The sequence below is a fragment of the Onychostoma macrolepis genome, chromosome 10, assembly GCF_012432095.1.
Source record: "Onychostoma macrolepis isolate SWU-2019 chromosome 10, ASM1243209v1, whole genome shotgun sequence".
Classification (NCBI taxonomy): domain Eukaryota; kingdom Metazoa; phylum Chordata; class Actinopteri; order Cypriniformes; family Cyprinidae; genus Onychostoma; species Onychostoma macrolepis.
In genome coordinates this window covers 18,747,690-18,761,811 of record NC_081164.1, presented here as the reverse complement: position 1 = coordinate 18,761,811, position 14,122 = coordinate 18,747,690, and the positions used below count along the sequence as shown (strand labels likewise).

General features: G+C 36.3%; 1 protein-coding gene across 1 annotated transcript in view; it reads left to right on the top strand.

Moving 5' to 3' along the window:
* sez6a (seizure related 6 homolog a) overlaps positions 1-14,122 on the top strand; it is a 53,861-nt gene that overhangs the window by 14,258 nt on the left and 25,481 nt on the right.

Below are 14,122 nucleotides of genomic sequence, written 5' to 3'. Positions count from 1 at the left end.
GGAAGTCTGACCAAATGTGTAAAAAAAAAAAAAAAAAAACAATATTAAAAGTGCAGCTGATATTACTCCTAATTGGAAATTCAAGGTCAAGTTGAGTGCATTGCGAGTTTGGTTCGTCCCCGTCCAAAATTCTGCCCTGGTGAACTTGTTTTGATTTTGTCAGTTCAGTGGTTTTTTCTCATCTGTAAGGATCCATTTCGAGACTCAGGGTCACTGTGTCCATCCTAGGACCGTCAACGAAGCAACCACAAACATTCTCTATCTTTTTAAGAACCGAGAGCTTCATCCATCAGTGTCAGCTCTAATATTGCGGTTCCTACTGATGTCCGTTGGGCAGGTAGGACCTTTGTTTTGGCCGTTTATGTTTTTAGACATGTTGACTTGCAGCATGCTGCTCTCTGACACCTGCCTGCCAAAGCGAATAAAAGCAATTTCAGACTATTTAAACACCTCAGTGCTCTCTACGTCTCTCTGTGGGATTCTCAAAGGCTGGAAAAAAACATGCTGGATACGTGAAAGACTTGCGTAGCTTGACTTTAGCCTGCCTGATTGACATGAAAGCAACCAACCACAATTTATTATTATTTGCTTTTACGTGCCGTTTAGGGGCAGAGCTATCTGAAATAGATTATAATGCATGTGTCAGCTTGAGTCTAAGGAGACGTTCACCATTATACGGGCTGTATTGTGCCCTTCAAGGTGGTATTTATTTGCAGAAGAGCACTGGGATTAGTCTTTCCGTGTCACAGTCTGTAAAAACACAGTTGAATTGCCTCTTTTAGAGATTAATGACTGTCTACAGCTTCAGGTTTAATCTGACTGGAAGGTCTGACATCGTGTGGCTTTGCGAAGCAGCCGTTTATTGCTACTGGAATGATCTGATCACACTTCTATTACAGAAAGTGTCATCTTGATAAATGGGATTCACTCTGGAGTGACATGTGCTCTATGTGTTCTTAATAGGAGAGAGATTGTGAGGTCAGTGCTTGATTTACAGCTATTTTAAGGCTTCAGATCTGTTTATTGTTTATTGGAAAGAGATTTCAGGATGAAAGAGGATGTGCTTGTGAGCGGTTTGTGAGCCTCTAAACAATGTGAGGAAAGAATCCAGTTTATGCACAACAGATTTATTGTCTTGGAGAAACAAGAGCATGTAGCATTTTAATCGCACAGTCAGCATTTGTAAAGAAAAGTTTGAGTTGCTGGAATATTTGACAGCTTTTGACTTCTGGAAACAACACAAGCTAACCTAGTTAAGCCAAGTTAATTAATGCATTTTTTTTCATGGGCCTAGTATTACTTGCATACTAATATATTATTTATTAATATTTTGAATTAGCATTTATTTGTACATTTTTCTATTTTCATTTAAATTTCAGCTTAAGTATTAGTAATTTTGTTATGTTTTAAATTATTTAAAATATATTTTAAATTATTATAGTACTTAATGTAACGGTTTGTAGCTGTAGAGAAGTGCACAACGCAGGAGTAATCCAATACAAAGTCTTTAATTCCAACTTAAACTCAATGGAATGGTGACTCAGGAACCAGGAGAACAAACTACCACTAATGCATCAACTCAAAATAACAACGCAGAACAAAGGAACTCAGGAGAACACAGGGCTTAAATAATAAGAGACAAACGAGATAATTAACAAGTCACAGGTGAACAGAATGACATAATCAGGCAACAAATGAAAAACTAGGTCACAGGGGAAACGCACAGAACGTGACACTTAAACTTTTATTTCAGTTTTATTTAGTTAATAGGTGGCATATATTTTCAGGTTTTTTAGTTTAGGTTCATTATCTAATTTTTATATTATTGTTTTTTTTTTTAGCTTTATTTCAATTAACAAATTATTTTAAATAGCTTTAGTTTGGTTTAGTTTCCATTAACCATCACAGCACCGGTCATAATTTACGGATACAGATTTTTTTCTCACGGATGTTGTAGTAAAAATATCTACCAGGGCAGGCTAGCTAGCTCATGCTACTCTGTTGAAAAAAGCTGGCTAAAACCAGTCTTGGCTGGTTTAAACTAGCCTCCCAACCTGGCCAAGCTAGTTTTCAGCTAGTCTAGTTGGACTCCCTCCCAACTGTGTATTTTCAATTCATTTATTTATCAGTATTAACAGCATGTAAACACCATATTTGTTTCTTTCAAATATTAGAGCTGTTTTAGTGCACCAATTACAGCAATTTGTGATGACTGGATAAAGATTAAAACAAATACAAAGCAATAAGAGAAAGAAACATCCCGAGATTTGACTGCCCCCAATGTAGTTTTCAGCTTTCCAACCTTTTTAGCACCCAACAACATTTTCAGCCAACAAAACAATTACAATCCACAACTGATTATCTTCATTCTGCCTTCTCCCAGTGTTCACTGGCACCTTACTATAGGCTGATCTAATAATAAAGCAGAGCTGTAGCTCCTGCTGAGAATTTGACTGTGCGCTGGTCTCCGAAAGCCGTCTCCAAATCTCTGATCCCTTTAGGATTCGTCTGCCATTTACAGTCTGTGTCAGGGATGTTCTTTTTATCTTATACTGTCTTCACTGTGTCGCCAAGCTACATCCTGTTAGAACACATTGTCATCCAATTCCCTAATTAGGGAGTAAAAACACACTCGAGATCTCAAGCTGTTTGAAAGCAGAAATAACAGTATGTCTCTGAGGGATCTGCTCTTCTGGGGTTCACAGTCTTCCTAGAGCTTTGTTTTGAGATGTATAGGATGCACTATGAAGGCAAAATAAACCTTGATGATTGTCACAAAACACTTTAAAATGGGTAGTTTGGCTAAAAATGAAAATCTGTCATTATTTACTCATCCCAATGCTGTTCCAAATCCATATGACATTCTTCATGTAGAATATTGAAAGGAGGATTTTGAGATTTGAGAGCTAGAGTGGAAAATCTGAAAAATCATGAGTTGAGAGTGACATGAGGGTGAACAAATGATGACAAGTTCCATTTTAAGGCAAACTGTTCCTTTAAGACTGATTTAGCAAAAACACACAATTATAGAGACTTGAGTGTTAGCATAAGAGAGTCTACACAGTTGCAACTAAATTTTCCTAAATCCAGACAGTGTTAAAGTCCCAGTGGAGAGCTGCTGTAATCCTATAGGAATGAGACAGATGATCTGACAGCAGTGCAGTACAGAACTTCCCTCACATGTCTCAATAATGGAAGCACTTCCTGACAGATAAACACAACTCCAGATGTTGTTTTCAGAACAGTGATGTCGCACAAGCAGTTTTTTTTTTTTTTTTTTACTGGTAGCAGGAAAACAAAAGGATTTCCTTCACACCTCAGTGAAATAGTACAAATATCTAAATAAGACAAGCAGAGAGATGCCAACATGTGCAGTAGTGGTGGAAAGTTCAATAGCTTTTTTGTAGCCAATTCTGTAGAATATTCTGGATTTGCGTTCATCAAATTATGGAATTATCTATACAGAAAAGTGCAAAAATAAAATTACATCATTTTAGAAAAGCTGTCATAGTGCATCAAAAATTTGGCACTCTTTTTGTTATTTGTTAGTCTTAGAGATGAAACAAGAGAGTCAAATTCAGAAAGAAAAAGGGGGAAAGACAAAGGAGATTTAAGCCATTTTTGCTTATGAATGAAGAATTTTGCATTCAATATAAGAAAATTAACAACATATTCAACAGGTAGTAGCTCTAGATTTTCATAATAAAAAATAACATCTTTGAGGACGAAGGTATGGGTCACATTTGTAAGGTTAGAAACACAGGTGCTTAAGTCAACCCATAATTTGTTGGTAACACCACAATCAAAAAACAAATGGGAAGCTGTTTCCTCAACAAAACCACAAAACGAGCAAGTCTCATCAACATCAGAATATTTAGAAATAGACAAATTAACAAGATAAATTTTATGAAGGATTTTATAAAGAATCTCCTTAACTTTGTTAGATATACAAAATTTACTTGGCAAAAGCCAGGCCTTTCTCCAATTTATATTTGTTATAAACACTGTAAAAAAAAAAAAAAAAAATTGAGCCAACTTAAAATTTTAAGGCAACCAGCTTCAGCAGATTTTTGAGTTTTCTCAGGATACCTATAGGATAAAGGATACCTCCTATAAATATATCATCCATATCATGAATTGACATAAATTCGCATTTTGAAGTATTACGTTTTAGACCTGAGGCACATGAAAATTGTTTTGGTAACTGATTTCTGTCCTCCAAAAACAGCGTAGTGCCATCAGCTAGCTGCGCAATTTTGATCTCCCTGTCAAATACTGAAATTCCTTTCAAATGATCATCTTGGACAGAGTAACTCTATGGCTAATAGAAATAAAAATGGGGAGATTGGACAGCCCTGTCTGACACAACGATATATGCTAAACCTCTTATAGAAGTGTCAAAGTTAAAGGGGTGGTTTACTGCTTTTTTTCTTTGCTTGATTGTGTTTATGGGGTGCAATATAACATGTCTTCGTGTTTCGTTTGTTAAAAAACGCCTTATTTTTCATATATTTCACCTTTATTGTAAGCCGCTTTCTCCTCTGTCATTTGAACGACCGGTTGACTTCCTGATTCTCTGAAACCACTCCCTCAGAAACAGGCAATGGGCTCAGATTGGTTAGTTGTGATCGGTGTGTTGTGATTGGCTAAACTGCGTACTGCACATTGTCCGGAAACTTCACGCCCATTACCTTCACGGGCGACAGCTGCATGTGCTGCGGTCAAATGTAAATAATAGTGTCAATATTGCCGTATCAGTTTGAGCCAGAATCAGACCCAGAAAGCGGTAATGAAGAGAGTCAAGCAGAACTTCCGCAAGCACGGCTCTTACAAAACGTTTCTGAATGGAAGTTTGCTGTTGTGATTACATATGATTTTTTGAAGTTTGTACACGTTTGTCTTATACACACAAAATAGCATCGAACTATCTGGCGAAAGCCAGCGTTGGCATTTGTTTACGTCCTTGATAAAACTAAAACATTACGTCTGAAATTATACATGCAAATACATTTAAAATTATGAAATCTTACTTACAGGTTGTGGTCCAACAACTGCTGCCTCTGGTTTTAAAGTTGTAACTGCTCCATGTTTTAGTAACAGTTTCTGTGTGAATCCGGCATTGAACTCGTGTAGATTCTGGAAGCTGTCTTCCGTAAAATGCGCAGCACAGAGAGCTAAATTAGGATTGTAATTGTCAGGAACATAATCAAACATAAATTTTAACCATTGTTGACGAACTACAGCATCCGTAGGAAGCCCGAACACAGAAGACCTGACAGCTGGGTGAAAATAACACCGTTTCGACGGCATGGCTACAACTCTCCACTATAACTCTTCCTCTTCGACAAAGCCGCAGAACATGGCCTTGCCCCCTCTTTGCATGTTCCGGAGGGAGGGGTTGATGCAAATTTATGGGTTTTTTACGTATGCAACCCGGGAATTATCTCGTTGTAGTCCCATATGAGTCGTTTTTGTAGGCATTAAACTTCCGGATTTTTAAAAGACGATATCTCCGCTTACGTTGAACTTTCAGCGCAGCAACTTTGCAGATACTGTTCATGCACCAACAGCAACATTACACACTATTTAAAATGACAAAAGTGAAATCGCAGTAAACCACCCCTTTAACAATCACTGAGCTGTTAATACCTGTATAAAGCATGGTTACAGTCTCTACATATGCTTTACCAAACCCAAATAATTCTATAGAGTACGGAAAATAAATTTGTGTTCTATGGAGTCGAAAGCTTTATGAAAGTCAAGAAAGAGTATGAATAAGATCTGAATAATCCAGCAAGTCCAGTACTAATCTTATGTTGTTAGAAATGTGACAGCCTTTCATGAATCCAGATTGAGATTCTGAAATAATATTGCCTAAACCATAACTTAATCTTTTAGCATATACAGAGGCTAATATTTTATAATCTAATGTTAACAAAGAAATAGGTCACCAATTATCGATTACCAAAGGATCCTTGTCAGGCTTAGGTATAAGAGAGATGACTCCCTGTTTCATAGTAGCAGTCATATCTCCATTTACTGATGCATCCCTCATACATATGAAATAAAGGCAATTTAATAAACTCCCAAAAAATGGAGATAAAATTCAACAAAGCCCATCGATCCCAGGGGATTTAGCTTTTTTCATTTTATGTAGAGCTTGCTTGATTTCATCAAGTGATAAAGGAGACTATACTCTAGATCAATAACTTTAATATGGTGTTTAACTTAGTCAATACATTTTTCAGAAGTATTATAGTTGAAATTAAAGATATTGCTATAGAAATTTGCAACAAAATCTGATATTACTTTTTGGTCTTTGGAAATGACTCCATCAATATTAAGTGCGGAGAGAGTTTTCCTCAGACCATTTCTTTTTTCCAGGGCAAGAAAATAGCTAGAATTTCTTTCCCCCTCCTCCAGCCATTTAGCACGAGATCTTGTATATGCACCTTTAACCAAACCTAAATAGGCTTCATCAAACTCCAAATTGAACCTTTTTATTTCTAAATCATCCTCTTCTGTAATTTTACTTTTAGCTAGTAATGCATTAAGCTTATTAACCAACTCTGAATCAGTTTGATGTTTACTCTTTTTCATTTCTTTACTTCTTTTAACTGCTATATGTCTAGCTTTATATTTGAAGAACTCCCATGTTTTCTTTATAATCTCCATTTAAGTCAGTGAATAATTCTTTGATAAACTTGATGATACTATCATTATATTTTTGATCTTTTAACAAGGTATTATTAAGTTTCCAATAGCCCCTGAATACAAAAATGTACCTTTTGAAAAGGTACTGCCCCAGTGACAGCTTTTGTATCTTTATTTCTGAGAGTGTATACACAGCAAGTTATGAAGGTGGCATTATCTTATTTGATTATGGTAATAACCCATCTGCCTTCATCAGAGCTCAAAGTTTCTAAAACAGTTCCTTTAAAACGGCATAACATAATAGCAGTCCTAGCCGAGTGATTGCTACCATGACTAAAGAAAATTGAGTTTCCCCATTGATTCCTCCAAAACCTAACATCCGTTTCCCCTGCAGTGAATTTCTTGAAGAAAAATAAGATCAGCTGCATTTCTTTTAAAAAAATAAAAGAAATGCTTTTCTTTTCACACTGTGCTGCAAACCTCGAACAGTCAATGTTACAATAGACAAAGATTTGAACTTGTATTCCATAAGAAGAACCACCAAACAATTTAAACAAAAACAACAAAAGAATAGCTTTCTTTAGTTTGACCTTAAATGTAAAGGGAGAGGTGGTTAATAACCTATAAAATATAATGGCTTCAGTGGTGAAAAACAATTAAAGAAAAAAAGTTAAGGTTAATATTAAGGTTGACAACAATTAAGGAGAATCAAACATACAAAAAAGTCCATGTTACACACAACTTAAGAGTTTTCATGCAGATAGTGTTGTCAACCATTTTACGCGTTTAAGAGCACTGCATGAGAGAGGTAGCTAGTGCAGTCAGTAACTCAGCTTAGGTAACATCCGAGTAGAAGACTTGCTTCCCATCAATCAAAGCAAAAGAGCTTCGGAAGCTTGCTCTCTTGCCCTCCTCCTGTGCCTTCTTCACGAGAGGCCATAGCTTGTCCCGTGCTGCTTTATCGTCGGGAGACAGAGGCTCCGAAAATAGACGCAGTCTATTTTCATTTAGAAATTTGCATCCACTGGCAGCACCCCAAATCATGTCACGGATGCGACGCAGTGAGAAGAGGATTATGATCGACCTGGCCTTACCATCTGCTCGTTTCGGTCCCAGACGATGAGCGACATCGACACTCTCCTGGAGCCTGTCTCCGATTCCAGGAGCGATCTTCTCTTGTATGTTAAGAACCACGCTTCGGACATCCTCTCCATCTTTTTCCGTGACGCCGTGCAACTTTAGACACCATCTCCAACTGTAATGGCTACATTCCTGTACACATGCTTTCAATGATTTGTTTACCTTTCTCAAAGCGTGGACCTCTGATTCCAGATGATTAAGAGCCTCTTTATGAACGCCGACATCCACAATAAGCTGTTGCACCGTCGCTGTCAGACTCTGGATTTGTTTCGAGGTTGCTCCGGTGGTAGTTTCGATCGCTGAGATCTTCTGAAAAGTCTTGTCGTGCTTTAAAGCCATTACTGTTTCCACTTACGTTAGATTCCACACGTTTCGATTTTTTTGCTGCTGGCTTCTGAAGAAGAGCTGTATCCAAAAGAGCAGCGACAACAACCTCATTATCAAAGTCTGGACATGTGTCAAATCATTGTGATTCCACATCTCACTGAAACTTCAGTTCAGTGCTACCAGAGGCCGATGCTGAAGCCTCAAACTGATCAACCGTATCAGACGCATTGGAAGCCATGTTGTCAAGCCAAGCTTGTTTAACTTTCTTCTTTCTTCCATGCAGAAAGATGACAAAAGGGAACTATATGACTTTTTCACTTATGTCCACGTTATCACCAGTTTAAGCAGTTGGTTAGATCACCACTTCACCTTTATTTCCCTGTAGCGCAAACACACAATTGCCGCCATCTTGCCGGCGTATCACAAGTTTCGGAAAGTTTTTTTCAATCATGGCTCTTGCTGATGTAAACGACAGTGGAGCTCCTTACACAGTTGCCAAGTCCGCGTATTATCCGCGACTTTGGGCTTCTTTTTTTGTAAAGTTGCGGGAAAAAATTCCTGGTCGCGGGTTGCAGTTTTTTGGGCTTATTTAAAAAAATACTGTTGCTTGTTAGGGAAATCTGACAAGCAACTTCGTTTCTTTATTTATGTTGGCCGTATTCTCCAGTGCATTGATTGACACTCTGTCTGCTCGCAGTTAATAGCCAACCAGTGCAATAATATAAGTGCTGTAGCGTAATTTGCCATATGTTCCGCCCCCTCATTGGAGAAAAAACACATTCAAAAAGAAGGCGCGTGACGCTGTAATCCAAGCGATGATAGAAGTAGACATAGAGTGGGATGACTTTCTTTTAGTCTAATTTTTATAATGTTTTTGTAATGTATTAATTATCACGGGCTGTAATAAAAAACAAGTAGTCATATCCTAATACTAAGAGTAAATACATTTGTAAATACATTAGAATCTAATCTAATCTAATCTAATTTGGTTCGAATAGCCTGGTATGGCAAGATGTCTTAAAATTTATTTCTTTTTTTAACATTTAAATTTAGACCACATTATTAGATTACCTTTTGACTTCATGAATACACATAAATGGCAGCTTAATGATTAAAAAAAATCTTTTTAATAATATTATATAATATTTTATTTTTTAATATAATATATATTATAATTTAATATAATATTTTTCTATAATATTCATGTCGCATTTTGTTTTTTATGTCATTTATTTGATGGTTATGTATACATTATTTTATTTTAAATGGAAGAAAAACCTGTTTTTGACCTCAAAATAAAGCACTTTCCCTCTGTACATGGCTGTGGGGACGAGCAGTTTTGTGGTGCTTGGAATTCTTCATAATTAATTAAAAACAAATATTGTCACATTGATGCTCAAGAAGGTGTAATTGTTCAAATATTGTTCCATTGTTTCATTTTAAAATATATATATATTTTTAAATTGTAACCATTTCTATGGCTAGGGACAGAAAAATTGACATTTCCATAGAATGACCCCTATATATTTTAGGCTATAAATATGTGGCTATGTTACAGCTCCCCTTTGAAGCTCTTGTGTTTTTCTCCTTTTCCATCTCTCCAATCCTATTCTGCTCACAGGTGATTGGAGACGAGTTTTGTTCCCACTTTTGTTGCAGTTTGCACATTTTTGTAAAATAGCTTCTGTTTTTGCTTTTCAGATAAAAGAGTGGTTTCAGTTTAATATGTTGCAGGCTCATTTATTGGTAAAAAATAATTGATAATAAATAATACTGATGATAACAAATTATCAAAAAATAATAATAATTTGGGCTTGTTTTGGGCTTGTTTTTGAAGCTGCGGTTGCTTATTTGTCTCGCGAGAGTTGGCAACTGTGGCTCCTTATATGGGCATTTCTCCCGGAAGAACGCGCCCGTGCACGCATCGACTAGACTAGAGCGAGAGCGAGAGCGCGCCCATCAACGCGCTTCATTCGGCTGCACTGCTCGGGACTCGCTCGGGAAGAATGTCTCTAAATAAGTGTTTTTTGGTTGTAAGGGCAAGATAAGCTTGTTCAGCTTCCCAAAAGAATACAGCGTTACGTGAACAGTGGATGCAGTGTGTTTTTCCAGGTCAGCAATGGAGTTTCACAAGTGTGTTTGTTGACGAACGTTTTATAAACAAAGCTTTATAAACAAACACATCGTTTGATACCGAAAGATGGAGCGGTCCCAGCTATAAAAGATTCCGGTCATGATTCAGAACTGCAGACAGTGCAGTAGGGGTTCAATCTTCAACTGGCTGTCACGTGACCTGCCAGTGGCTGGTGGCAGCTTCAGGCAGCCGCTGTAGATCTGCAAGTATAACGCCTACCCTATCACTCTCGCTGCAAGGAAATACACTATTTTGTTATGAATATATTTTTATGACTTTTTTTTTTTTGTTTGTTGGATGATTGACGTTTTAGTTTCCCCCCCCCCAATTAAAGCAGTCAAATGAACGTGATCGCGGCTGGTCAGTCTGATTTGTATGGATAGTGACAGTAGTTGTGAGGATATTACATTTATGTTATGTAATAAGACTCGTTATGCAATAATGTAAAGCATAAAATATACCTATTAAAAAAAGTGAATTATCCCAATAACATTAATCTTTCTCATAAAGTAATTTCAGCGATAACAGGACAAACTGCAATGCTTTTTAATAATTCAATAAAAGAAAGACAACTTAAAATTATTAAATCACGGAGCACAAACATTATCAGTATTTTACAAAAATAAAGACTATTTACAAATAAAATCAAGAAAAAAACTGTTTACAAATAAAATATAACAACATATAGGCCTATATATATATATATATAGATATATATAGCTTGTAGCACTTAAAACTGTTATTCCACACAGTATCCAGCAACAAAGGCCATTTCCGCTTGGAATCTGTGGAACCCCTGTCTTTCTGAGAATCAGAATGGTTATCTATAATCAAGGAAAAACACAATCATTACAATCGTATCACATAAATTGTGCATTAAATGTAGAATTGATAACAGCATAATTCACACACTATATTTAAGAATATCATTAGCTCTTGAATTATTAATGTCACAAAATGTAACATACCTCAGGTGTCATGACTTCCGTAACATAAGAAACGCTTGATGAATCTTTTATTTTCAGTGCCAAAACACTGAATACTTTGTCAATGATTCCATCAGTCTATGACAAACAACAATGCAGATATTTCACTTATTAGTGTTTCAATTAAATCCAGCATGTAATCATTTAATTATATTCCAGTGGTTTCAGATTATAATGAATGATAAGATATAGAAAATCTTTGGTGTAACAGTACTATGAAGCTATAAAAATAAGTAATTATGGTAAGTTATTGTACCTGTTCTTCATCAAACACTGAGAGTTTGCACAGATTTTTCAGTGTGGGTGCATAATTCGGATGCTTGTGTAAAAACATTCTTTGTGATCATTTGGGCACTTTAATTGGGATAAACCCACCTAAAACCAAGAATAGAGTCATATGAATATATTCGTAATAACAAAATAATGTATGTCCTTGCAGCAAGAGTGAACGCGTTATACTCGCAGCGCCACAGCGGCTGGCAGGAGCTGCCACTGACAGGTCACGTGACCTGCCAGAGGCTGCCTGGCATTGATTTATGGCAGATTTATGTGTTTTGCTCTCCTTCCACTGTAGCTAGGGGAATAAAATTATTAGAATTCCTTGGAATAAGGGAACGCTTTATAACACGGAGCGCTCTTGCAGCTGTCTGACTTAGCAGCCAGTGGAAGCGACAATCAGCTGCCAGTTGGGAATCACGGCCATTTAAACACTTTAATCGGCTAAAATCCTCTAAAACATCGACCATGTAAAAGTAAAGGTTCACAATAAGAAATCAAGCACAAAACACAAAATCTGGCAAAAATGTGCTGAAACTTGTTAAGGCATACTGCCAGCCAGCCAGCCACTGGCAGGTCACGGAATCAGACTGGCAGCTGCCAGTGAGCGAAACGGCATCAAATGTCTCTGTTTTGTTCGCGATCGGTGCAAGTATTCATCACTCTTTAGCTCTGCCCACAGCGCGCCTCCACGAGCTCGGCTTTTTTCGGAGAGGATCGTAAAGCTGTATCTTTCTTTTGTAAATTTGATAAAACTAAAGACTTTTTGGAGATATGAAGGTGGTATAGGTACTCAAGATTAACATGAGATTGGGTGAAACTGTGTGTGTTATGACCCCTTTAAATAGTAAAAATATTTCAAAAATATTACTGCTTTTGCTTTACTTTGGATAAAATAAATACACGCTTGGTGAGCAGAAGAGACTTCTTTTTAAAAAAAAATAAAAATCTTACTGTTCAAAAAATATTACAACTAGACTTTTCAGCCAGTGATTACCACGCATTTTCACTGTATGAAAAAGAACAGATTTGACATTTTGATTATAACTTTTATATTCCACAGAAAAAAAGGTAATTCAAGTTTTAAAAGACACAGGGTAGAAAATGACAGAATTCTCCATTTAGACTCGATCTTCAGAAGGTACATTTATTACTTTTCTTTCTTTTTTTGTTTACCTTTTTAACAATCATGCTTAATTATCAAAAACAAAAATTGTTTAATCCACTTGGCTCAAAAATCTGAGGGAGCGCATGCAATCTAAACGGTATGACACATTTAAAAGTCAAAGAACGATCAACAACAATCTCTGACATTCTCATAATGACTGTTTTTGATCAAACTGGATTTTTATATTTTTTATCAGACATGCTTTTAAGAATCTTTGTGACTCACTTCCTCTCAGTGGCAAATGAGGCCTGTCTTTCTGATTACAGTTTGTTTCTGATCACAAACATTTGTTGAGACTTTCAGGCCTGAAGAGGCGGCTGTCATTATATAGCTCCTCTCTCTCTCTCTCTCTCTCTCTCTCTCTGAACCCTTCTGAGAGCTCTCCTGTCTAGCAAGGTGTGTTAATCTTGAGATGAAAGACGTGCTGTAATTGCCTCACACTTTCTTTTCCCTGAAAGATGCTGCTGTTCGTCAGCACTGAAGATCACAGCAATATTGAACCTCTTGTGTCACTCTTAAACTACAAAATAATTAGTTTTCAGGGAAGCATTGCCTTAATATGTAAAAAAATTGAATATTCAAATAGCATTACAAAACTTCTGTACAATGACATTTAAACCATTTGAAGAGCAGTTAAAATACTCATATTATATATAATCGGACAAAAATATATCACGATTCACGGTTTTATCACGATTATTTGTCATGTTGGTTTTACTATTTTGTCTGAGCAGTTCAGCCAAACTAATTTCCCCATTATAAAGACAAAGTCTTTCAAGGTAACACAATATAAAAAAGAATGGCGGATATTTAGGCCAATAATTATTTTATCTTTGATATTAAAAAAAATGAGAACAAAACACCACATTACAAATGCACATAATATACAAATAAAACAAACAGTGTTCAATTTTCAGGAACAATAGGTGTATTTAGCAGGAGCATTCAAGAAACTGAATGAACAAATATAAAAATAAAACACTATATAGATTGATTCCTATTAAAGCAACTGTATTAAAGAGTAGTGAGTGATTTTTCTCTTTGTGTTTTGTTGTTTTATTAACATTAAAGGAATAATTCACCCAAAAATAATTTTCATACCATCATTTACTCAAAAGTTGTTTTAAACCTGAATGAGTTTCTTTCTTCTGCTGAACATGAATGCTATTTTGAAGAACGTGGAAAACCAAAGAGTAGCTGGTCCCCAGTGACTTCCATAGGACTTTTTTCCTACTATCAAATTGAATGTGGACCAGCAACTGTTTGGTTACACGCATTCTTCAAAATATCTTCTTTTGTGTTCAGCACAAGAAAGAAATTAATACAGGTTTGGGACAACACGTGAGTAAATAATGACTTTATAAATTTTGGGTGAACTATCCCTTTAATGACAGTCGGTAGCATGTTTAGTACTGTCCCTTTAAGAGCTGCACGCAT